A 27,092-nucleotide genomic window follows, 5' to 3' on the forward strand; every position below is an offset into this window, starting at 1 on the left:
CGAGAGCTTACAAAATGAGAAACTCAATTCAAACCTACAAATAAAATAATCAAATTGCTTCCTAAGCACTAAAATAACATGAAAAAAATAATAAGAAAGGTACAACAATGCAATCAATCCATTAAGTACGGATTGCCACTCTAATTCTTGACAAAATGCAATGTAAAACTTCAAAATTGGTCTCAAAATGTATTCCAATCTAATCCAAACATTAAAAAAACTCATTACATTGATTATAAAAGATTTTATATGTCATTTTTGGCCTAACTAACTCTCCATTGGTTCCCTAACCAACCTTTTGCACCAAAAAAGCAAAAAGTTGCTCAACGTTGCAAAAAGTTGTCAAGCAACTTTGACAATTTTTGCCAAAAAGTGCATTTTTGCCTTACATGCTTAATTTTCTCCTCCAAACCATCTAATATGACTAAAAATCATTAAATTTACATTTCTTAATGCCAAACAAGTATATTCAAATAATTTTTCCTCAAAATGCAAGATTTTGCCATTTTAGGCTTACAAGGGCTTACAAGCCAAAATTGAGAAAATGCATTGCCCTAAGGAATTTCAACCTACCAAAGCACTACAAAACATGAAGAGATCTAAGAGAAGACTCTTATTCACCATTCCAAACCAAACTATGAACAAACACACCAAAAAGTAAAAAATGGACTCAAAACTAGGTGCTCCTGCACCATATTCCCCCAAAGAAAAGAAGTCAAGTAACTCCTTGAGGCAGCAAAGAAAATGGAACTCCATGCTTAGAGAATTCTTCCTTAGGTATCCAAGTATCCTTTAATGCTGGAAGGTGTTGCCACTTGACCAAGTGCTCCATGTAGCTAGAATGTCTTGTTTTCTTCAAAATTCTTGAATCTAACACCTTCTCGGCTTGTGGAATGGGTGCAACTAGTAAGGGCATGTCTGAGAGTTCTTGAGAGACTTCTAAAACTCTACCATATTTTGTTGGAAATGTGTCCTTATACTGCACCAAATTTGCTACATTGAAGATTGGTGACTAAGCCATATCACCAAGTAAGTCTACCTTGTATGCATTGTTGCCATACTTGGCCAAAAATTTGCAAGGACCTATCCTTCTCATCTGAAGCTTACTAGGGAAACCTTTCTGAAGTCTTTCTTTATTCAAATGAACCATCACCATATCACCAAGAGAAAATTGGATATCTTTCCTTTTTTCATCCACTTTGTCTTTGATCTTTTGAGTGGTGTCCAATAGGGTTGTCCTTACCTGCTCATGAACCTCTTGCATTGATTGGGCCATGTCCAAGGCATGTCCACTCTTCTGCCCCATCTTTCTCACATCTCTGAGCTCCAAAACTCCTCTAGGATTAATTCCATACACCACTTCAAAAGGAATTTTACCAGTGGACCTATTCATACTAAGGAAACTCAACTTGATGGATGATCTGATCCAAAGCTTGACCATACTCTTTTGTTAGGAATCTAAGTAGGTTCCCAAGTGTTCTATTAACCACCTCAATTTGACCATTCATTTGGGGATGATAGGCTGAACTAAAAGAAAAATTAGTGCCTAATCTTTGCCACAAAGTCTTCCAAAAATGACCAATAAACTTTGCATCCCTATTTGACACAATGCTAATAGGTAAACCATGAATCCTAATAACTTCTTTAAAAAACAAGTGAGCAATATGGTTGGCATCCTGAGTGACCTTGCATGGAATAAAGTGAGCCATCTTACTAAACCTATCTACTACAACATAAATGCTATCAAAACCTAATTTGGTTTTCAGCAAACCAGCCACAAAGTCCATACTTACACACTCCCATGGCCAGTTGGGAATAGGTAAAGGCTAATAAAGACCAACATTAGAAGTGTACCCTTAGCTCTTTGACAAACCACACATTTCTCCATATATATTCTAATATCTTGTTGCATCTTAGGCCAAAAGTAGAATCTTTGGACAAATTCCAAAATCTTGTTCAAACCAAAGTATCCACTCAAGCATCCATTATGTTTTTCTTCAATCAAGTTTTCCCTCATAGACCCTCTAGAAACACATAGCTGCCATCCTTTGAACAAATGGCCATCTTGCAAGGTGTAATCTATATACTCACTTTGGAAATTGTTTCCAAATCCTTGGCAAACCTTGTAGGCAGTAGCAAAATCTTCATCTTCTTCATACAAATTCTTGAAGCTATCCACTCCAATACTTTTGAGTTGCACTTCTTGCACTGTTAGTAACCTCCTACTCAATGCATCAACTACCTTATTACATTGTCCTTTCTTGTGCTTTATGGTAAAGGTACATGACTACAAATACTCTACCCATTTCATATGCCTATGGTTTAACTTTTCTTGTGAATTAAGAAAGCTAAGAGCTTGATTATCAGTGTAAACCACAAATTCCTTAGGTGGAAAATAATGCCTCCACTTACTAAGTGATTGGAAAAGTGCATACAATTCCAAATCATAGGAAGAATACCTTTTCTTTGCATCATTGAGTTTCTCACTAAAGAAGGCAACCAGTCTATTGTCTTGACTCAAAACTGCTCCAACTGCTATGTTGCTTGCATCACAGTCAATTGTGAAAAGTTTGTCAAAGCTTGGTAGGATAAGTATTGGTTGAGTAGACACCTTTGTCTTCAAGAGTTCAAAACCTCTCTGTGATTCCTTTGTCCATACAAACTTGGTTCTTACACCTCCCTTGATTGTCTCAAGCATGGGTGCACATATTTCACTGAACCCTCTGATGAACTTTCTATAAAACTGAGCCAAGCCATGGAAACTTCTCACTTCACTTGTTGTCCTAAGTGTAGGCCAACTGATTATGGCTTCCACCTTAGAGGTATCCGTCTTCAAATCTCCTCTTAAGACTACAAACCCAAGGTACACCAATTCCTGTTTCATAAACTCACATTTCTCCAAATTGATGGTTAGTTGTTCATCACATAGTTTACTCAAGACAATTTCTATATGCTTAAGATGCTCATCTTTAAACTTGATAAAAATTAAGATGTCATATAAGTAAACAACAACAAATTTACCAATGTAGTCCTTGAGTACTTCATTCATGAGTCTCATGAATATGCTAGGGGCATTTGTGAGTCCAAATGGCATAACAAGCCATTCATAGAGTCCTTCTGTAGTCTTGAAGGTTGTCTTCCATTCATCACCCTCCTTTATTCTGATTTAGTGGTAACCACTCTTAATATCTATCTTAGTGAAGTATTCAGCACCTCCCAAACAATCCATCAAGTCTTCAATTCATGGGATGGGAAATCTATATCTGATAGTAATATGGTTTATAGCTCTAAAGTTAGTGCAAAGTCTCCAAGTACCTCCTTTTTTTATAGCCAAAATGGTGGGTACTACACATGGTCTGATGCTCTTCCTAATTAGACCATTATCTAGGAGTTCTTGTATTTGCTTAGTTATCTCCTTGTTTTGATTCGGTGTCATCTTATAAGCTACCTTATTGGGTAAAGAAACTTCGGATAAAATTTCTATTTGATGACTTATAGCATGTTGAGGAGGCAATGTAGCTGGTGTTCCATCACTAATGATGTCCTCAAACTGATTTAGAACTTGCTACACTTCTTTAGGAATGACCACCTTCTTCTCCTTGCTGTCCTCTTTTGGCTTCACAATAATGGCAAACCCCACTCCTTCTCCCTCCTTGAGTGTGTTGATGAACTCTTTCTCACCCACCAACAGCACATTAGAACCTTTGGATCTTCCCTCTACTTGGTCTCCTAAGGATTGAATTTTGTAGGTGGTTCCATCCTTTTGGAAGGTATAAGCATTCTTCTCTCCATGATGTATTGCCTTTCTATCAAACTGCCATGGCCTACCTAGGAGTAGGTGGCAAGCATCCATGGGTAAGATATCACATAAAATTTTGTCCTTATAACCTCCAATGGTGAACTCAACCCAAGTTTGTTCATTTACAAGAACATGTTGCCCCTTGTTGAGCCATGTAACTCTATAGGGATCACTGTGTGGGATTATTGTCAAATTAAGCTTACTCACCGCTTCCTCTGACACTATGTTGTCTATGGATCCTAAATCCACTACCACTCTACATACCTTTCCCATGATATTACATTTTATTATAAACAAGGATCTCCTTTAGTTAGGTTCCTCCTTAACCAATTCTTTTATCAAGACTCTTCTTATCATGAGATTCTCTCCAACCTCTGAATCCAAACTTACTTCTAATGCTTTCATGTTTGTTTCATCCTCTTGAGAATAATTTACTCTCCTCTCATCTCCTTTGGATGAAGAAGACTTCTCAGGGCATCTATAGGCCAGGTGTCCAAATTGATGGCAGTTGTAGCACTTCATGGTGGCAAAATAGGACCCTCTTCCTGATCCACTAGACCTTCCTCTACTAGAGTTGCTAGATCCCCTTCCTTTATAGCTTCTCTTGCTATTGGAATCCCCACTTTTCTCAACCAACTTAGATTCCCCTTGGGATCTTTAATCTACACTTCTTCCACCAAAACTAGCTCTCTGACCTCTGCCATCTCTTCCCCTACCTCTACCTCTGTTGCTTTGTTCTTGTTTCTTCTTACTCTTTTCCTCCACTCTTAGTGCCAACTGATAGCACTTGTGCATGGTTTTGGGGCATAACAAGCTTAATTCCTCTTAAATATTCCATCTCAAGCCATTCAAGTATCTTGCTACCTTGATGTTCTCATCCTCTACTACCTTGGATCTCAGACACAACTTCTAAAATTCCTCAATATAGCTACTCATATCCAAGTCTCTTTGCCTCAATTTTTTTCTCCTCTCACCTCCTTGGGATGAAGAAGACTTCTCAGGGCATCTATAGTTAGGGTGTTCAAGTTGATGGTAGTTGTAGCACTTTATGGTGGAAAAATAGGACCCTCTTCCTGATCCACTAGACCTTCCTCTACTAGAGTTGCTAGATCCCCTTCCTCTATAGCTGCTCTTTCTATTGGAATCCCCACTTTGCTCAACCAACTTGGATTCCCCTTGGGATATTTGATCTACACTTCTTCCACCAAAACTACCTCTCTGACCTCTGCCATCTCTTCCCCTACCTCTGCCTCTGTTGCTTTGTTCTTGTTTCTTCTTGCTCTTTTCCTCCACTCTTAGTGCCAACTGATAGCACTTGTGCACGATGTTGGGGCATAACAATAAATTCAAGTATCTGGCTACCTTGATGTTCTCATCCTCTACTACCTTGGATCTCAGACACAACTTCTGAAATTCCTCAGTATAGCTACTCACATCCAAGTCTCTTTGCCTCAAGTTTTGTCTCCTCTTGTGTAACTGGATTTCATAATCTTAAGTGATGTATGCCTCTTTCACCTTGGCTAACATGCCCTTCCAAGTAGCTATGGGGTTCTTTCCCTCTTTTTGCCTCTCTTCTTGGATAAATTCCAACCAAGTCAATGTTGCCCCTCTCAATCTAGACTTGGCCACCTTCACCTCTTGTGCATCACTAATTCCATCAAATTCAAAGTGATTCTCCAATCTTGCTATCCATTCCAAGACTACCTCTGGTTCCATTTTTCCACAAAAAAGTGGCACTCCTTCTAGGGATTTCCCTCCTAAGGCTTTAATTTCTTTAAGGAAATTTTCTTTAGGTATAATACGGTCTAATTCAGGAGTCCTATCCTCTTCTATGACTTCTTTGCCTTTCCTTTCATTGACCGTAATTGTCACTTTCTTAGTTTTGTCTTCAATTGTGTCTAGTTTGCTCTCCAATTGTAATAATCTTTCTCTGAGTAGACTATTTTCTTCTTCTTGGCCTTCTACCTTCTTTTCAAGCTTTGGATTGGTCACCATCCTTAAACTATTCTCTCCTACCAATTCTGTGTCTGTCATATGCTGGCTTCTTCCCAAATCTTGGTTGGTCTAATACCACTATGATGGGGAGGTTACTCAAAGAGAGCTCACACCTTGTTTAAGGGCAGCCAGATGTTGTCCTAGTGGGCTTCATGCTTTGTTCATATTTTCTTCAAAACAATTTGGACACCTAAGCTCCCTAGGAGTGCTCCCAATCCAGATGTGCTCCTTGATTGCTCAAGCATGGTTGAGATTCACCAGGGTAAACACAACCTTCTACTCTAAAACTCCTCACAAGTTCTTACAGGGGTTGTATCAGGTGTTTGTGAAGTTTTCCTAAGTCAATCAGTTGGTTTTGAATGAGGGTTTCATTCCTTTTCCCATCACTCCTTCCTTTTCCTACTTTCTAGGCCTAATAGCCCTAGAACCCCAATTAGCCCTACCAAACCAGTTTTTGTGAATTTTCTCCCAACTTCTCCAAAGACTCACACAAACTCTTTTCTGATCAGGATACGCTTTTGGAATTACTTTCCAACTTTTAAATTTAGGAAGCTAATTCTGATCGTACATGTACGAAACCTGGGAAATGCTTGTTTTTGGTGGTTTTGGGCTTATTTTGGTCTTTTTCTGAGGTTTAGGTATCTTCCTTGATCTGCCACACCTCCAAATTCACACATATGTTCTTTCACACATCACTTGTTCATCCCAAACACTCTGCAACTCCAACCCTACTCTTTCCTGCAAACACTTGCATAATCTCATTCATTTCCTAACCGGGCTATGATTGAGCTTGCCTAGGAAATGATGCTCATTGGCCTTTCAATGACCTCCAAATTAAAATAAAATTTATATACACTGCACAAAGGTTCCATGGCTTGAGTGCCAAGGGTTATTGCGAAGAACTCAAAGGACTTCAAGCTGGAACCATGTCTGGGCCTCTCAAACCCTTACTCAAGCCGAGAGCTTACAAAATGAGAAACTCAATTTAAACCTACAAATAAACTAATAAAATTTCTTCTTGAGCACTACAAGAACATGAATAAAATAATAAGCAAGGTACAACAATGCAGTCAATCCATTAAGTATGAATTGTTGCTCTAATTCTTGACAAAATGCAATGTAAAACTTCAAAATTGGTCTCAAAATATATTCCAATCTAATCCAAGCATTGAAAAACCTCATTAAATTGATTCTCAAATATTTTATATTCCATTTGTGGCTTAACTAACTCTCCATCAGTTCCCTAACTAACCTTTTGCACCAAAAATGCAAAAGGTTGCTCAACGTTGCAAAAAGTTGTCAAGCAACTTTGACAATTTTTGCCTTACATGCTTAATTTTCTCCTCCAAACCATCTAAGATGACTAAGACCATTACATTGACATGTCTCAATTCCAAACAAGGCTATTCAAGGCATTTTTCCTCAAAATGCAAGATTTTGCCATTTTAGGCTTACAAGGGCTTACAAGCCAAAATTGAGAAAATGCATTACCCTAAGGACTTTCAACCTACCAAAGCACTACAAAACATGAAGAGACCTAAGAGAAGACTCTTATTCACCACTCCAAACCAACCTATAAACAAACACACCAAAATATAAAAAATTGGACTCAAAACTAGGTGCTCCTGCACCAATAAGGACCCAAAATAGATAAAGAAAATGATGGAAGAATAGTTTTGGAAAGATGTTTAGATAGATAGTTGAAAGAAGTTCAAAGATGTGTGCCTTTGTTGATATTTATTATGGATCATTTGAGATGATTGACTAGTGGATGGAGGGAAGTAAGTTCCCAAGATGGATGGAAGGGATGGAGAATTTGACTTTGGAATGAAAGGACCTAAGATAGATTTGGAGGATGAAGAGTTTGACTTTGGAATGAGAGGACCTAAAATGGATTTGGACGATGAAGAGTTTGACTTTGGAATGAAAGGGCCTAAAATGGATTTAGAGGATGAAAGCTTTGACTTTGGAATGAAAGGACCTAAAATGGATTTGGAGGATGAAAGGACTCCTTGATCTTGATCTTGACTTGGAGTAGGATCATTTGAGTTTGTGCTTTTCTCTTGATTTTGAATTAGATTAGTGATGGAGATGGAAGGGATATCATGCTCTTTCTTAGAAGGTAGATGTTGAATGGGACTCTTCTCTTGAGATAAAATGGGATCATTATGGATGGAATACCAAAATCTTAGGGGATCATCATAAGATTCTTGATAGGTGGGATCTTGATAAAAAATGGAACTAGATTGGAGAGCCATCATATCTTGATCTTGATTTAGGCTAGGACTCATTTCCTTTGAATGAGCTTCTTCTTTTGCAAGCAATAAGGGATGGTCATGTGAGTGATCAAAGTGTTGGTGTTGTTGGTTGATATGGATACTTCATTTTGATACTCAATCTTACTAGTCAAGTAGAGGTTTAGTTTGATTCACCCCCATGACAAAGTATGTCAAATAAAATGGATCCAGTTTCACGAAATAGAAACTAATTTTGACAACTTGAGTACCTAACTAGGTATTGGTTTTAATAAGATAGTCCAAGAGTTGATGTTGATGGTTGATATGGATACTTTGTTTCGATACTCAAGCCTACTTGTCAATGCCCATACGAAAAAATGGGAGGTTCCTGTACAACAAAACAAAACTCTCGTTTAAAACTTGTATGAACTTGCATGGACCTATAGAAAAATTGTTAGAAAAATTGGATTTTAGGGGTCTATCCCCACGGTGGGTGCCAATTTATGTGTGGCTGAAAATGTGGTCTTCAACCTACAAGAAGGAAAACACTTCAAACACACCAATGAAATATTGCGTTAGATTGTTAGAAATAAAAATATAAGAAATGAGTTAAAACTTTCTAAAATCACCTCATTGCCTTCTATCCCTGAGTATCTTTGGATTCAAGTTGGCCCTCACTTGGGAGAGTAGCCTGATCCTCTAGATGTCAACCTAAGGAACGAGTTATGAAGATGCAACTAGAATCTAAATGGATGCAACTAAAATTCTATTAAAAATACTAAGATGAAGGGATGAAGATAAAGGATGCAAGCTAGATTATTAGGATGCAAATATGAGTTCCAAATTGAAAGCTAAGGATGCTATGTGATTTAATTAAGCTAATATGAGGATGCCATACTTGTAAAAGAAATTAATTAAGCTAAAAGATGAACTATGATTAGTCTAAATGCTATGAGATGGATGCTTGATGCTAATGCTTGGATGCTTGAAGATGACTTTGATGCTTGGTGATGAGAAAGAGAGCTCCTTAACTTGAAATGTGACTATAATTTTGATGCACAAAATACTTGATGAATTGGGAGAGAAATGAGCTCTATTTATCGGGAAATTGGAGAAATGGATAGTTGAGATTGAATAATCTCAACAAGGGCTAGGATTGAAAGTTATCAATCCATGGGAGGAATTCAATCCAATCCCAAGTTGACAAATGTCACCTTGAGATGGCTTGAGGGGATGCTAAGAAAGCATTAGATGCTAATTAAGCATTAGGGAAGGCTTCAAGGGGTGACATCATTGGATAATTCTTTTATCCAAGGAAGTAGGCTATTACCCAAGAGGTAAACTCTTGTGCAACATGGAAAATGGTCAAAGGGACAACCATGATGGCTAAGGGGTGTGGGATTGCAAGAGGCATTAAATGCCTTGGGAAGGCTTTTGTAAGGTTACTTGACCAAAGAGGGAAACCTATAGTGGTTTTGTCATAGCCTTACAAACTTGGAATACTCAATAAGTTAACTTGTTGAAAAAGGTAGAGTCTTCCACACATTTGGAAGAATTTCCCCATTTTTAGGGAAATGACTTCCCTCAATTTAGGGATGCGACAAGATTAAGGGATAAAACATGATTAGGAAGGGATTAAAAGACTTCTAGAAGGGGATTTAGAAGAATAATGGAAAATGTAGGATTTTGCAAGTGGGTGAGGGAAAATAGGAATTTTTGGTAAATAAAATGATTTAATTTAGCCAAAAGGGATGCAACTTGCATTTGTAGGATTTTGCAAGTGGGGCTACTATTCACAAATAAATATGGATTTATTTATTTGTAAAGGGGATTTTTAATTAAATGTGAATTTAATCAAAAGGGGAAAAGGGATTTTAATTAAATAAATAGAATTTATTCAATTAAATGGCTAAGGCTACTTAATTGAAGAATAGGCTAGGCTAGAAGAATAGGATTGAATCAAATGTTTAATTTGATTAATGGGATAATTAGAGGAATAAGGATATTAATTAAACCTTAATTTAATTAATTGGAGGAATTAGAAATGAATAAAATTTACTTAATTAATTTTTAGCCGAGAGGAGTATTAGGCTCACAGATAGATGTAAGATTCTTCATCAATAAAAACAAAACTCATTTAAGTTGGCATGCATTTGGTCATCAACCAATTTGTCAATTAAAAAAAAACATTATCTATATTCAGAGGCATAATTATTAGTCAATTTAATTTCTAAAATATTTTTAAGAAGATTAGAAACTTGTCATAATTGAAATAATAGGATATAATTATTTTTTATTTTTTTAAAATATTTTACTATGAATTATTTTAAATATTTTCTATTTTTAATATGAATTTAAAACTTGTCATAATATATAAAATTAAATATTTTGACATTTATTATAAGTAAATTAGTAAATATTTAATAGTATATAATTATTTTTATTTTTAAAAATATTATACTATGAAATTTTAAAATAGTTTCTATTTTTCTATATGAATTTAAAAACTTGTCATAATATATAAAATTTAAGATTTTGACATTTATTATTAGTAGATTAGTAATTATTAATTGATATATATATGTGTGTGTGAGAGAGAGTGATTGTATAATGTTTAAATATACTTAAATAAGATTGATTTAGATAATTAAAATGAAATTGATTTAAATAAATAAAATATTTTATTTAGTTTCCTTTAGTTTAATTTTTAGTTCAACTTACATTTAGTCCAATAGGCTTTCAATTTATAAATATTGTAAGTTTTCCATAATAGCCAATCAACTTATACATGAATTTTTATTTTATTAATTAATCAAATTATACTAAGTTCAGCAATATTACACTAAACTAATTAAAATTCAAGAATTGTTTAAGAATTAAAAAATTAAAGTAAATAACTTTTTTTTTTTTTTGATAAAAGTGGATAGAACCACCGAACTATATTAATTTTTTAAAAAAAATTTACAGTGTCTGGCTCAAAAAGCACTGAAGGGAAAGAACCAGTAAGAAAACTCTTTAGTATTTCTTAAGTAACACAAGCCTATTCTACCCAATACCAAATACCCATTGGCATAGTACATCAAAAAACCCATCCCAATTACATAAGCCGCATTAGAAATAAAGGAAGCTGCCAACAGAAGCATATAGAAGGAAGATTAAAGTATGATCACCGAAGGATGCATATCCATTGCTACCAAAAACACCAGTTTGAACCACCCCTGTCTATGAAACACAATTCTCCAAACCACTGGTTAGAATGATACCACATAGCAGAAAGGAAACCATAATCAGAGACCCTGTCAAAATAAACATTGTGATCAAGCATAGCAGAACCCACACCAAAGAAAAGCCACACCAAATAAGGAGGTTGATGAAGACTACAACTATGCCCTTCTTTTCTTCAAATATTCCAAAACTAAGGAAGGGATCTCATCCACACTTATCTCCCGTATATTAGCATCACTATCAATGGCTAAGTTAGCCAAGAAATCTGCAATCTTATTCACTTCCCTATAACAGTGGGAAATCAAGAAGGAATCAAAAAAATCTTTTTTTTGTAAAATATGATCAAGTATATATTGTAATTGCCAACAATTTGACTTCTTTTTCATGACGCTTTGAATAATAACCATAGAATCACCCTCAATTATCAAGTCCTTAATTCCCAAAGCAAAGGACAAAGCAAATAATTCTGCACAATTGTTAGACTTGAAACCAATCACATGACAATGAACCTGAATAAATCTTACCTTATGATCATAAATTACCATACCTGCCCCTGCTAGGCCAAGGTTCCCACAAGAAGTACCATCAAAATTCAATTTAAAGTGTCCTTGCAGAGGAGGTTTCCAGCAAGCGAAATTTCTCTTACTTATAGCATTTGTCTTATTTAAAATAGATTCATGAGAAGGTAAGACTGATAACATTCTCCAAACTCGAGTTACCCTACCATCCCAATGAGAAAAAGAGGTAAGGGTTTCCAAATTCTTATAGATAAAAGACAAAGCAACTTCAGAGATGGAAGATTCAATCCTCAGTAAAACCTTAGCCAAGGAAGAACTTGTTTGTTTAAAAATCCTATTATCATGCTCTAACCAAATATTCCAAAACACAATAGATGGAGAAATAATCCAAAGACATGCATAGAAAGATGAGGCAAACAAGAGAGGCCAGGCTCTAAAGTGGGAAAGGAGATCCTTACCAATAACAAAGGATAGATTAAGCTTTTTAAACAATCACTGCCAGCAAGCATAGGCAAAATTACAGTGAAGAAATAAGTGTGCAGAGGATTCTAGATTTTTATTACAAAAGACACAAGAAAATACTACAGTAATACCCAACCTGTCCAACCTCATTCCTGTAAGGACCCTATCCTGCACTGCTAACCAAGCAAAAGTACTAGCCTTTGGGATTAAAGGCATATGCCAAAATAGCTTGTATGGCCAAGTAGATAAATCTTTAGCAACCAAGAGAGAATTATAGCCATCCTTAACTGTGTACTTACCAGAGATATTCCTTATCCAAATAAAATCATCATCAGCATCAGAAAGAATTATTACTCTCTCCCCCAACATCTTTTCATATTCCAATTTCACATTTTGATCAATATCTAAAAACTCAATTGATTTCCATTTTGCAACCTTAGGATTCCCACTATACTCAATTTCAAAATAATTAGCCACAAAGACACCCCAAAGGGAAGAAAGAGTGGAAATTAAAGGAGACCGATCCCTCGAGTTCACTAGAGGGGGATGTCCATTCCAAACTTCCTCCCAAAACCTGACCTTTCTACCATTATGAACAATCCATGAGAGATGAGGCAAAATCACTGATCTACATTTACATAGAAAATTCCAAATAGCTGAACCAGACGGTAAATTAGAAACTTGAAAAACATACTCTCTTGGTCCATTATTTAAATATTTAGCAAACATAATTTGTACCCAAAAGGAGAATGGTCTCTCATACAATTTCTAAACCAACTTAGCACCTAAGGCTAAATTCTGACTTTCCAGACTCTTAATGCCTATGCCCCCAAGGTTTTTAGGCAAACAAACTTTATCCCATGCTACCAGAGGGAGTTTCTTCTTACCATCTTTATTACTACTCCAAAGGAAGGACCTAAGAGTATCTTGCAAACTAACAAAAGCCACTTTTAGAGACTGCAAAACAGACATGAGATAAATAGGAACAACATTTCAGACAAACTTAATAAGAACAATCTTACCAGCCAAAGATAACCATATATGATTCCAGGATAGGATCCTTCTAGAGATAACTGAAATGATCTTATCCCAAAACTCAACTCTATCCTACTTAATGAAGACATGTATACCAAGATAAGAACAAGGAAGATTTCCAGATGCAAATCCCCAAAAAATCTTCAATCTATCCTAAACCAATTGTGAAGCATGAAGGAAAAAAATCTTTGACTTACCAACATTGACTCACTGACCAGCAAAGGATGCATAATTAAAGTAAATAATTTAAATTAAATTAAATAACTTAAATTAAATTAAATCAAATTAACTAAAATTAAAATCTTTATTCATATAAAAAGTCAACTACACACTAGATAAGATTTTTATATATGAATTTAAAAACCTAGTCCATTAATTTTCAAAATATTTTTAATAAGATTGTCTTAAATAATTTAGAAACTTGTCATAATTGAAATAATAGGATATAACTATTTTTATTTTTTAAAATATTTTAATTCAAATTTTTTAAATAGTTGCTATTTTTTTATATGAATTTAGAAACTTGTCATAATATAGTAAATTTAAGATTTTGACATTTATTATTAGTAAATTAGTAATTGTTAACTGATTATAATTTAATATTAATATGTAATATATATGATTCTATTTATTTTATGGAAATTGCAAGTTTTTCTTATTAATATTATTCTTAACTAGAAGAGAAATTGCATAAAATGCAAGTTTTCTTTATTTATACTCAAGTTTTCTTTATTAATATTACTCTTAACTAGAAGAAAAGTTGCATAATTTGCAAGTTTTTCTTATTTATAATCCAAGTTTTCCTTATTAATATTACTCTTAACTAGAAAAGAAGTTTCATAATTTGTAAGTTTTTCTTATTTATAATCTTTTTAATTAAAAGAGGAAGTCTTTGTTTCACTTCATTATTTAAGATGGTTAGGTGAACAAGTTAGTGGCTATCCATATTCAACAATATAATCTCTTCCATTGCATCTGCTAGAGCATTGCTTGAGGTATCTATCCCAACAACAATCACTTTTGATTCTTTAATCCACAATGAAAGTTATTTGTAAATTTTAGGAAGATATATTATTTTTATATGTTCTCCTATTTGAAATATGATAGTTTTGAGACAAGTAATTACATGCTTTACCATTTCTTTGTTGCTCTATTGGTTGAATTTTCTAATAGACCAGTAATGAACAATTTGTAGCTAGCTTTCATTCATATAAAATTGGTCTTGTTTGTCTTTTTGAAATAATTTATCTACATGAATTTTTATTTTTATTTTGTAACTTGCAAGAAAGTTGTAATTATTGTATTAATTCTTTTAATGGTAGTATAAATTGAATTTACATAGAATTTAGTTTTTAGAAAGACTATTTTTGACAATTTTATATTTAATATTTTTAAAAAAAAAAATTGTAGAAAAAATATTTTTTATGATACCATTTTTTTGTTTTTAATATAAAATAGTTTTTCAACATTAATAAATGTTTAAAAATCAAAATAAATAGTTGAATATAATTATTTTCTAATAAAGATAAAGATTAAATTTCTAAAACACTCTATTATAACAATAGATATGTACACAACTTTCTCTTTAAATGTAGCAGTATATTTGAAAACATTTCATTATTCCTTTATATATTTGTTTAATATTCCATTATAGGTGGTCAGCTGAATTTTCACTTGTTCACAAAACCTGTAGGTTTAATATAGATGTTTTAATATATTTATTTAAAACATATCAAAATTTTCAATTCAAAATACTAATTTACCTTACAATTACATAAACCTATTTTATTTATTACATATAAGGTTTACTCAAGGTTGTGATTTATTTAAGGTTATACTTAAGGTTCAATTATGATTAGCTATAAGATTCAAGTAGTGTTGTTGTGATAGTTAAGAGGTTAGTTTGGATAGAAACATACAATATCAAACGCTCAATAAAAATTGTATTAGAATAAAATTTAGGTTTCAATGAATGAATATTATTAAAAAATAACATTACAAGCAAAATAGAGAACCATAACAATAGTGTCATCTAAATATACCGGTAACACTTTGCATGGTTAGTTAAAATATACAAATACGGATAAAAATAGAAATATGTTTTGACCTGTCAAAAGAATTTGACTGCCATTTGAATTAAATGATGCACCTATGACCAATTAAGTAGTGAAAACATTTTGTACCATGCTATCTTCTATTTATTTATGCAAATATTTGAATGTATGTCATGCCATTTAATTAAAATATTTAATTACTATTTTCCATTGTCTCTCATCCATTACTATTAAATCAATAATTATAAAAACAACTACTACCAAATTTTAATTACTAAATTATTATTATTTTTAAAATGAAATTTAAAAAACTCTTAATTTGCTTTAAAACAAACTTTTAAAAAAATTTAAAAACTTTGATTTTTTTTTTAAACTTCAAATTTTTTTTAAGAAACCCTTTATTTTTTTAATATTTTTTTGAAACTTTAATTTTTTTTGCAAGAATTTTTTTAACATTCTAATTGATAAAAAAATTTTTTTTTTTTATATCATGGATCTCGAGTATGTTTTTTTTTTGTGCATTTTCTTTTAAATTTTCATAGGTTAGCTTTCATTTGTATAAAATTGGTCTTATTTGTCTCTTTTGAAAGTATTTATTTGCATCAAAACAAAAATTGGCTATAACTTTTAAGAAAGTTGTAATTATTTTGTTGAATTTTATAATGGTAGCATAAATTGAATGTTCATAAAATTTATTTTTTATAAAATTATTCTGAAATAAAGAAAAAATTTAAACTACCAAACAATCTATTATTTTATTCTCTTTAAATGTAGTTATGTATTTGAAAAAAAATCATTATTCCTATAAACTTGGAAATATTCCATTTTGAAATAAAGTGGATTTGCATAAAAATCAAATAGATGATAAAATTCAAAAAATATCCTTATCCATTGGATAATTTTAAAATCAAATGGATGTATATAAAATTTATATGACAATTTATTATTTAAAATTTTAAAAATATTATATTTTTTAGAAAGGATATCTTATTCCATTTCATTCCAAAATGTAAATTTTTTAATATTGATAAAATACTTACAATTTAAAATTAAAATAAATAATTTAAAATAAATAAATGAATAAAATTAGGAAGGGTTTGTGATTTAATTTTGTTTTTCATAGGAGTCAAGAAAATACAAATGGATTATTTTATTATCTGTGGAATGGTCATTGTGCAAAAAATCATTCATACTATGTGGTTGCAATAACAATGATAACTCTCATTTGCTAACTATTCATATCTAAAAAATTATCAGAAGAAAGACTTGAAATTTTGTCATGGGTACACTCTCCAATTGATAGTGATGGTGGCTTGCACCCTACTCCCTAGTATGGAAGGATTGTTTCAATACTTTTTTGATGTTGGTAATTGTAGACGTATACATCTGACCACCTACTTAAATAAATATTTAATATTTATTTAAGCCATATTCCTCTATTAATTAAATCTTATTTAATTAATTTCTTCATTTTCATCTATTCAATTAAATAAATTATTCAATTTATTTGATTAAATTTATCTACCCCCCCCCCACCCTTTCTAACCTTTTATTAAATAAATCACTTTATTTAATTAAATATCACTTTATTTATAACCCCCTCCACTTGCATTTTCCTACAAATGCAAGTTGCATCTATTTTAGTTAAAATAAAATGTTTTATTTTAATTAAAATCCAATTTCTCCCACTTGCCCCCTCCTACATTTCCCACTTGCCTCCTAATCATTCTTCTAGAACCTATCTAATCCCAATTAATTAACCTTAAACCTTCCAATCATATCACATCCCTAAGTTCGGGGAGGTCACTTCTCAAGTTTGGAAGAAAGTCTTCTAAATGCAATAAAGACTTCATTCATTCAACAAGTTAACTTGTTGAGCTCCCCAAATTTGTAAGGAATCTTACAAATTTGTCCCCAAAGTCCTTTTAACCATTAATGGCTAATTCAACCTTCCCTCATGGTTAGAGACTTTCTCTCTAACTTAACTCTCATCTAACTCAGGGGTCTCATCAAGTACTCATGGCTTTGACCCTAGTTATCACATCTAACCATTGCACAAGAGTTTACCCCTTGGGTAAAAGCTTTATCCAATAGATTTACCCTAACCTAGCCATAACCCAAGCTCCTAAGGTGACCTTCATGTATTCTCAAGCATTTAATGTCTCTTACATCTCCGCTCAAGACACCTCTTGTTGGCAATTGTCACCATTTCATTGGTGAAAATTGTAAGCATGGATTGAGTAACTTTCAATCCTAGACATTGTTAAGATTATTGAATCTTAACCATCCATTGCCCCATTTCCTCTATAAATAAAGCTCACTTTATTCATTCTTCGTATCCAAGTTTTATGCATCTACATTATATTCTAATTATATCAATTATTTTAGCCTCTATTTGTTAGAATAACATTGTAGCATTTAGGAGCATTTCATATCATAGCATATCCATGTTAGTATATCATGTTACGATAGGTTGTCAATATCTTTATCATATCATTATCTTCAATCTATCTTAGTATCATAGCTTGAACATATCATATAGATCTTAGAATGCATTCATGCATATAGATCAAAATATCACTCATTCTTGGAGTTGTCATTCCTAAGTCATTTTCTCAATGATCTGAGAGTAAAACATTGGCTCTAGGGATCCTATGAGATAGAAAATAATGAGACACATCTTGGGAAGTTAACTAGTTTAAGTTAGTTTATCTTTATACTCAAAAGTTTCATTGGCATGTTGGTCCTTTGATCTCAATGTTGATACTCTGATCACCACATATTCTAGCACACATTTTTGGCACCCACCATGGGGCACGTCCCCAAATCTAATATCTTTTTTCTTGTAGGATGAACAGAAAGATCACGTTGAAACATCAAAATAGTGCATCTGAGAGTTTTTTAGCGCATCCATAGCTTAAGTTAATGCATCCATGACATCGTTTAGTGCATAGAAACCATCTTTCAATGCATTTGATCTTCCTTTTAGTATTTAGATATGTTTGATATTCTAGCACATGCCAACACTAGTTTAACGCACCCAAGTCTCAGAGTAGCGCATATGTTTGATCTTCTAGTGTGTAGATATTATTTCTTAGCATGTATGTTCCACAGTTTAGCGCATAGACTTAACAAAGGAAAAAAAAACAATTTGGTAATGGAGTCATAAATTAGGCTAGTGAAGCCCACTGTGTGAGCTTGAATTTCATCCTCAGAATGTTACCTATAATAAGTTAGTTTCACAAAATACAATGGAAATGCATACAAGAAATCCAAAATCCACCAATAAAACTACATGAAATACATACTAAAATAAAACATTATTTTACCTTCATGGCTTATGTCTCATTGTGTCCTAACTCCAATGTTCCTGGTTGCAAATGGTGTGCTCTTAGACAATGCACTGTTGGCTTCCAAGATGGCATATGAAGAATGGATTGATAACTTGTAGTTAACTGATAGTATGATATGCAAAGCTACATGATTGTGATAAAATGATAATGTTATATGATTATATTGTTAAAATGATATTTTCTATTTGCTAATTGCTTCAAAAACTCATAGATGCATATGATTGATTGAAAACTATTTTGAAGACTAACTCTCTCAACTGAAGCTCTTGATTTTATAAACTTTGAGAGGATAAGATGATGTGGCTCAAATCAATGATCATGATCAGATCTATAGATTTGAATGGCTATGAGCAAAGGTGAAGGTTGAGAGAAAGGGGGAAGGAGAAGACAAGTGTCACTCATCTCACCTTGACTGGGTTGCTGACTGAGAGAATCTAGGGATGGTTGGAGGAAATTTAGGCATGAGAGAACAAGTGGACTCAAGTCTTTCCTAAGATGTAAGGGGTGTTGGAGATAATATAGGAAATGGTTATGAAATATGTGTACGTACACAATTTTCATTAAATTTGGAAGTTGAAGATAAATGATGAATTAATATTTAAGAAATATTAATTTCTTTAGCCACATGTTGGATGAGTTGGCAAAGGGAAGATGAAGTGGAGATGGAAGAATGAGTTGGATAAGGGATTAAATAATTTAAGAATTATTTAATATTTGAGACTATAGGATAGGTGAATAATTAAATATTAGATATTTAATTGTTTGGAGGAGATAATTAAATATTAGATGTTTAATTAATTAAAAGAATTGGATAAATGAATTAATTAATAGAAAGACATGAAAATGAATTAAATAAATTAATCTTTTCAAATTAACTATTTAATAGAAAAATAATTATTAAATAAATATAAAATATTTATTTAATTGCTCATAGCCAATTTTTATGTGTATATATTTTTCCCCTCTTTGAAATGATGTGAAGACAACATTGTTTCAAAGATTAAATCAAGTCTCGATAATGTGCCTGATGGAGATTGAAAATCTTGATTGTGTGCCCTGGATACTGATTTTTGGATATTGATTTGATGATGATGCCCCCTCAAGAGATTGTTTGTGTATTAAAGGCATGGATGATCTCTCGATAGAAGAAGAATGTTATATGAAAGAAAGATGAGTGAATAGATTGCAGATTGATCAGATGAATTAGTTTGATAAAACTGATTGGATTGAGATCAAGTCTGGTTTTAGGAAGGACACATCCTGTATAAGACAAAAGATGATCAAAACGTCTAGTTTTAGGAAAGATACATCCTATATAAGACATGATAGATGATCAAAATATCTAGTTTCAGGAAAGATACATCATGTATAAGACATGATACATGATCAAAACATCTAGTTTCAGGAAAGATACATCCTGTATAAGACTTGATAGATGATAGTTGAATGAATGATGAAGATGTTGAATTGAAGAATGATTTCATTGGATGATGATGTTGGTGCAGATGTTGCAGGTGATCCAAGTGTTAGACCCATAGGCTAGAGAGGCAGTCATGATTCTTCACTTGATTTGTATTGATGAGGCACTTGTATTTTTTATCTAATCTCATTGTATACTTGGGATTTATTATTTTATGATGATCTATATGCAGACATGGATTCTATATGATGATGATCTTTATTATGCTTATATGTTACTCTATTTGATGATGATGCTTTATGCATTGATGATCTATATGCTTTGATTATATGGATGCAGTGATTATATGGATGATGATATGATCTTTTCTTTTTATTATGATGCTAATTTATATGATGATGCAATGATAAATGCTTTTGTTGATTTTCTATGATCTTGAATGCAAAATGGAAATGATTTCTAACTTAAATGATATGAATGCAATGATCTATATGGAATGTTTTTTATTTTATATGTAATGTTTATGATGATTATGAATCTAAGTGCAAAGATGCAACTAAATGATCATTATAAAATGATAATGCAAATAATAATGATGATACACTACATGATAAATGAAATGTACTTAATTGAATGCAAATTAATGCAATGATAAAATCCAACTAAATGAAATGAATAATGATTAAAATGATTCTTAAAAAAATGAATGCACCTATAATGATCAAATGAAAATTGTTTTTGTTTGTCCAATTATACTCAATCTTTATTTATGATCATTGATTTGTTAATGAAATGATATGCTTATAATGCAACTAACAAATGAATGCTTATAATGTAGATGAATAATGAGCTAATCATCTAACTAAAAATTGTACTACCATTCTTCAAATGCTATCTTTGTAATAGTGCTTGATTTCATCATTGAGCTTTTAAATGTTGTAAGAAAATACAAGCAACTTGACATAATGATTCAAGATGACCTGAGTATTCCTTACATGGATTTTGATATAGCAAGTTAATACAAGCAGCTTGATATAATGGATCAAGTTGACCTAAGTATTGCTTGCAGAATAGACAAGGATTATCCCCTTTCATGCATGACTTGGAATGTCCTCCTTCATCTTTTGTCGATCATATCCTAAGACAAGTTCATACCCTAGTAAGAGATAAACCACAGACAACAATCAAAGAAAATATTCATGCCCCATCATAGCTTCTCTAGTCATGGACATCCTTGAGTTGCATAGAGTACATGATTAGCAATAAAATCAAGATATAAACACTAAACCTTGTATGCCATTCACATGTTCTAATGGTCATTAACTGATATAATCATCTTAATGAATGATCTTTGATAGTCCTTTATAGCTTTCTAGTTAGTTCTTCATGTTCTAAGTTTGACGATTCAGTTGTTATGAAATGTCATGATTTTTGTTGCTTTGTTGCTTTTTATCTGGTTCAAAACCCTAGGTGTTTTTGGTTTTTCTAATTTTTTCAAATGTTTTTGGATTTTCAAAGATTCAAAAGATCACCTTAGCAAAAGGAAATAGGATTTTGCCCTAGTGGAAACAAAAATTTATTATGGATGTATGAATTGATCAAGATCCAAACCACGATGGGATACAAATGCAGATTGATCGATGCTGATAAAATCTAAGATAGTGACTACGACAAGTATATCAAAGATTGGTTAACTATTGGTCAGCTACATATTTCTTGCTAAATGGTTCAGAGCAATGGATGCAAAAGATGGAATGGATAAGCTAGTGATAGATAGCAATGATAGACACAATAGGATGGAGTTGATAGGTGTGCAAAGCGATCTCATAGATGGAGGAACTCACTTTTTAGATAGCGCCTATTTACCAGGTTTTCACCATCTAAATTTATTGCAGTTTTTTGGATTTTATATTTTTTTATTGATTTTTTCAGGACTTTATATGCTTTTTATTAATTTTTTCAGGACTTTATATCTCAAGCATAGAATTTCTTGAGATGGATAGAATTGATAGGTTCATCAAACCAATCACCTTTAGAGGTAGATAACTTGTATGCTCCGGATCCATATGTTGCTACTATGACAAAAGGTCCTAGCCAATTTGGTTCAAATTTTCCCTTCTTTTCTTGGTCTTGCTGATTTCTCGGATTCTCCCTTAGAACTATATCTCCAATCTAGAAAATACACAGCTTGACTCTGTGGTTATATCTTCTTGCCATTCTTTGTTGGTATACTTTCAAATGTTTTGTTGCATTTTGGTGATGCTCCTGAATCAATTCTAGTTCTTGGAGTCGAGAGACTCATTGTTCTTCTTCTGGTATAAGACCATGCAAGGATACATGTACAGAAGGTATCTCTACTTCTATAGGTAATATAGCTTTTGATCCATAGACCAAACAATATGGAGTTGCCCCTATTGGAGTGCGGATGCTAGTTCGGTATTCCCAAAGAGCAGGATTTAGCTGAATGTGCCAGTCTTTTCTAGTGTCATTTACTATTTTCTTCAATATTTTCAAGATGGTTTTGTTTGATGCCTCAGCTTGACCATTACCTTGTGGATAGTATGGAGTAGAGAACCTATGTTGGATATGGAACTGTTCACATAGTTCTTTGACATCTTGATTTTTGAATGGTCTTCCATTATCAATGATAATGGTCATAGGAACGTCATAGTGACAGATTATGTAATTCAAGATGAATGATGATATTTGTTTTCCTGTCACTATTGTTAAAGGCACTACTTCAATCCACTTAGTAAAATATTCAGTAGCTATCAGAATGAACTTATGTCCATTAGAAGATGAGAGATTGATCTTTCCTACCAAATCAAGGCCCCATTGTGAAAATGGCCACGATCCTATCATAGGATATAACTCTTGTGCTAGTACATGGGTTAGATTTCCATGGATCTGACACTGTTTACTTTTTCTAGCATAGGTGAATGAATCTCTTTCCATAGTAGGCCAAAAGTAACCCATATGAATAAGTTTCTTAGCCAATGTTAAACCACTTGAGTGTGTACCGCAAATACCTGTATGAATGTCATTAAGAACTCTCTTAGACTCATCTTTTTCAAGACATCTCAACAATGTACCATCTATACCATGCCTATATAGGATATCAGCAATAATGGTATAGCGAGAGGACTGACGGATAAAGTTTCTTCATTGATTACAAGATAATTCTAGAGAAAGGATATGATCTTTCAAATATTGGTGGGTTTGACCGTATAAGGATTCACTGGTTCTTGATATATGGAAAATTCTATAGGAATGCTAGGATTAGATGGTAGGGGTTAAGATATCATCCATGAGAAATTTGTAACGTTGTTGATTCTCTTTATTTTGCAAGAGAGATGCTATTGTAGCCATCACATTTGTTGCTTTATTCTCATTTCTAGGAATCTGGGTGAATGTGATTTCTTTAAAGTGTCTTTTAAATTCCTCTATCAGTTGTTTGTATGGCATAAGCTTATCATCCTTTATTTGATATTCATCATTTATTTGATTTATGACAAGTTGTGAATCACCATAGACATGTAGTTCTTTGACATTCCATTCAATGGCCATTTTAAGCCATATAGCCAATGCTTCATACTTTGCAATATTATTGGTGCATGGAAATCACCGTCTATATGATTTAATAATTGTGTGTCCTTGAGGTGTGATGAAAAATATTCCTGCACCTGATCCATATTGAGTATAAGAAACATCAAAGTATAATTCCCAAAAGTTTGTACTTATTGTCAAGAAATTTGCATCAGGAAATTCGATGTGCAAAGGCATGTTTGTTAGGGTTTCAAGTAGATCTGAAGCAAATATGAACTAACAATTATATGCAAATTTAAATACAAAAGAGAAAGAAATAAAACAAGACACAGATAACACAGAGATTTAATGTGGTTCACCCAGAATGGGTTACATCCACCATACACAGCCATCCAATCTTTCTTATTATCCAGCAAAAATAGTTTATCAACCTTACAATGCCTTAAGCATCCCAGCTGCTTATAACATGCATTTTTAGGGCAACAAACAAAGTCAGCCTTTTTAGGGTTTTATTACAATGTCAGTTTTCATCAACGAAAAATGGCAAAAAAAAATTTCTCAGGGGCTCCCGCCCCCGAACCCCCACTTCTCTCAGGGGCTACCACCCATGAACCCCTGCCTGGGGCCCAACCCGGCCCCGAACCCCGGCAAGGATATGTGTTGAGTGTACAGTACTTTGCTGATTAGTCACCACATTTCAACAATCTCCCACTTGGAGACTGATACTACATGACACCACTGTACATGTAGCATCCGCTGGATAAAACACTAGGACTCAACTAGTATAAATTCCATAATTATCAATCAAGAAGACCAATAGAAACTGATGAAGAAATTAGCTTCTTCTGTGGAAATGCCTTCGTGAACATATCGGCAAGATTCTCACTCGTGTGAATCTTCTCAAGCCATAACTGGCCCTCCTCCAAAATAGTCCGAATGAAGTGGTACCTGAGCTAAATGTGCTTTGTCCTTGAATGAAAAGCAGAGTTCTTTGCAAGATGAATGGCACTCTGGCTATCAGTATACAATGGGCTATCCTCTTGTGTCTGACCCAATTCCTCCAGAAAACATTGCAACCAAATCATCTCCTTGCTGGCTTTTGTAGCAACAACATACTCAGCTTCAGTGGTTGAAAGTGCAACAACCTTTTGCAGCCTAGAAATCCAACTGACTGCAGTTCCCCCTATAGTAAAAACATACCCTGTAGTACTCCTCCATGAATCAATATCACCCACTAGATCAGAGTCAACAAATCCACTCAGAGCAGCATTAGATCCTTTGAAACATAATGCCTTCAGAGTAGTTCCTTTCAAATACCGAAGAATCAATTTCACAGCATTCCAATGTTCCATACCCGGATTACTCATAAACCTGCTCACAACTCTCAATGCATGTGCAATATATGACCTTGTGCATATCATTGAATACATCAAACTACCAACAACCGATGAATATGGGATGTTAGACATTTTATTAACCTCTTCCTATGCCTTTGGGCACATCTCCTTAGTCAATTTGAAATGACTAGCCAAAGGTGTACTAACTGCTCTTGCATCCTACATGTTAAATCTTTTCAACACCTTCTTTAGATACTCACTTTGGGACAAATTCAAGGTTTTATTTTTACTGTCCTGTGTAATCCTCATACCAAGAATTTGCTTAGCTGCACCCAAATCCTTCATAGAAAATGACCTGGCTAATTTCTGTTTAAGATCATTTATATGTTGCATGTTAGACCCAGCAACAAGCATGTCATCAACATAAAGCAACAGGATAATATAACTACCATTATCAAATCTCTTAAAATATACACAATGATTAGAATGACATCTATGATAACTGTGTTCAGCCATGAAACTATCAAATTTTAAATACCATTGCCAGGGCGCTTGCTTTAGGCCATATAGACTTTTCTTCAACCTGCACACCAAGTTCTCCTTACCTTTGACCTCATATCCTTGTGGTTGCAACATGTAAATTTCCCCCTCCAAATCTCCATGGAGAAAAGATGTTTTGACATCTAATTGTTCAAGATGTAAATCATCTGCAGCCACAAGACTAAGTATAGTTCTAATTGAAGTCATTTTTACAACTGGAGAAAATATTTCATCATAATCTATACCCTTTTTCTGTGCAAAACCTTTTACCACAAGTCTGGCCTTATATCTTTTCTAACCTCCTTCATCCTCCTTTAGCCGATAAACCCATTTGTTAGGCAAGGCTCTTTTTTCTGCAGGTAAAGGGACTAAGTTCCAAATCTTATTTTTCATCAAGGAGTCCATCTCCTCTTTCATGCCTAGCTCCCACTGTTGTTTGGCATCTACCTGCATTGCTTCTTCATATTCTTCTGGTTCACTAGAATCCGTTAATAAAATAGAATACAAAGAAGGAGAAAATCTTTCAGGGGGTCTACTTGTCCTCATAGAACGTCTAACACTTACAGGATTTTGTGGGACAATCTATTGTTGAACATCAGGTACCTGTGGCATTTCATTTTCAGGAATCTCATCCAACACCACATATTCTTGTTTGTCTTGTTCATGCTTCTTTTCTTGCATCTGTTCTTTATACATAACCTTCTCATTGAATATAACATCTCTACTTCTAATTATTTTCTTATTTTCAAAATTTCATAACTGATAGCTATATTCATCTATCCCATATCCAATGAAGGTACATTTCTGAGATTTAGCATCAAGCTTGGTTCTATTTTCTTTATCAACATGGACAAAAGCTTTGCAACCAAAAGTTTTTAGAAAAGAATAATTTACCTTTTAACCAGTCCATGCCTCCTCTGGAATACCACAATCCAAAGGGGTTGAAGATCCTCTATTTATCATATAGACAACAATATGTAGAGCATCTACCCAAAAAATGTAAGGGCAATCCAGCATGCAATCTCATGCTCCTCGTGCATTCCATGATAGTCCTATTCATTCTCTCTGACACACCATTTTCCTGTGGAGTTATTGGAACTATCTTCTACTTTCAAATCCCATTTAAGGAGCAGTAATCTTCAAATGCTTTAATGCAATACTCACCTCCATTATCCGATCTGAGACACTTCAACTTTTTTCCTGTCTCATTCTCAACCAAAGCTTTCCATTTCTTAAAAGTTTCAAAAACATCTGATTTTTGTTTTAGGAAATATACCCATGTTTTTCTAGTTGAGTCATCAATAAAAATAACATAATAACAAGAGCCACCAAGAGATGATACCTGAGCTGGTCCCCATACATCTGAATGTACAAGCTCTAACTTCTCACTCTTCTTCTCTTTCCCAACCTTGAGAAATCTAACTCTTTTCTGTTTACCATAAACACAGTTTTCACAGAACTCTAAATCAATCTTCTTTAGTCCTGGCAATAGATTTTTGGAGTGAAGGGTTTTCATCCCTTTCTCACTCATGTGCCCAAGACTATGGTGCCACATTATCGAATGTGTTCTT

The sequence above is a fragment of the Cryptomeria japonica genome, chromosome 11, assembly GCF_030272615.1.
Source record: "Cryptomeria japonica chromosome 11, Sugi_1.0, whole genome shotgun sequence".
Lineage (NCBI taxonomy): Eukaryota > Viridiplantae > Streptophyta > Pinopsida > Cupressales > Cupressaceae > Cryptomeria > Cryptomeria japonica.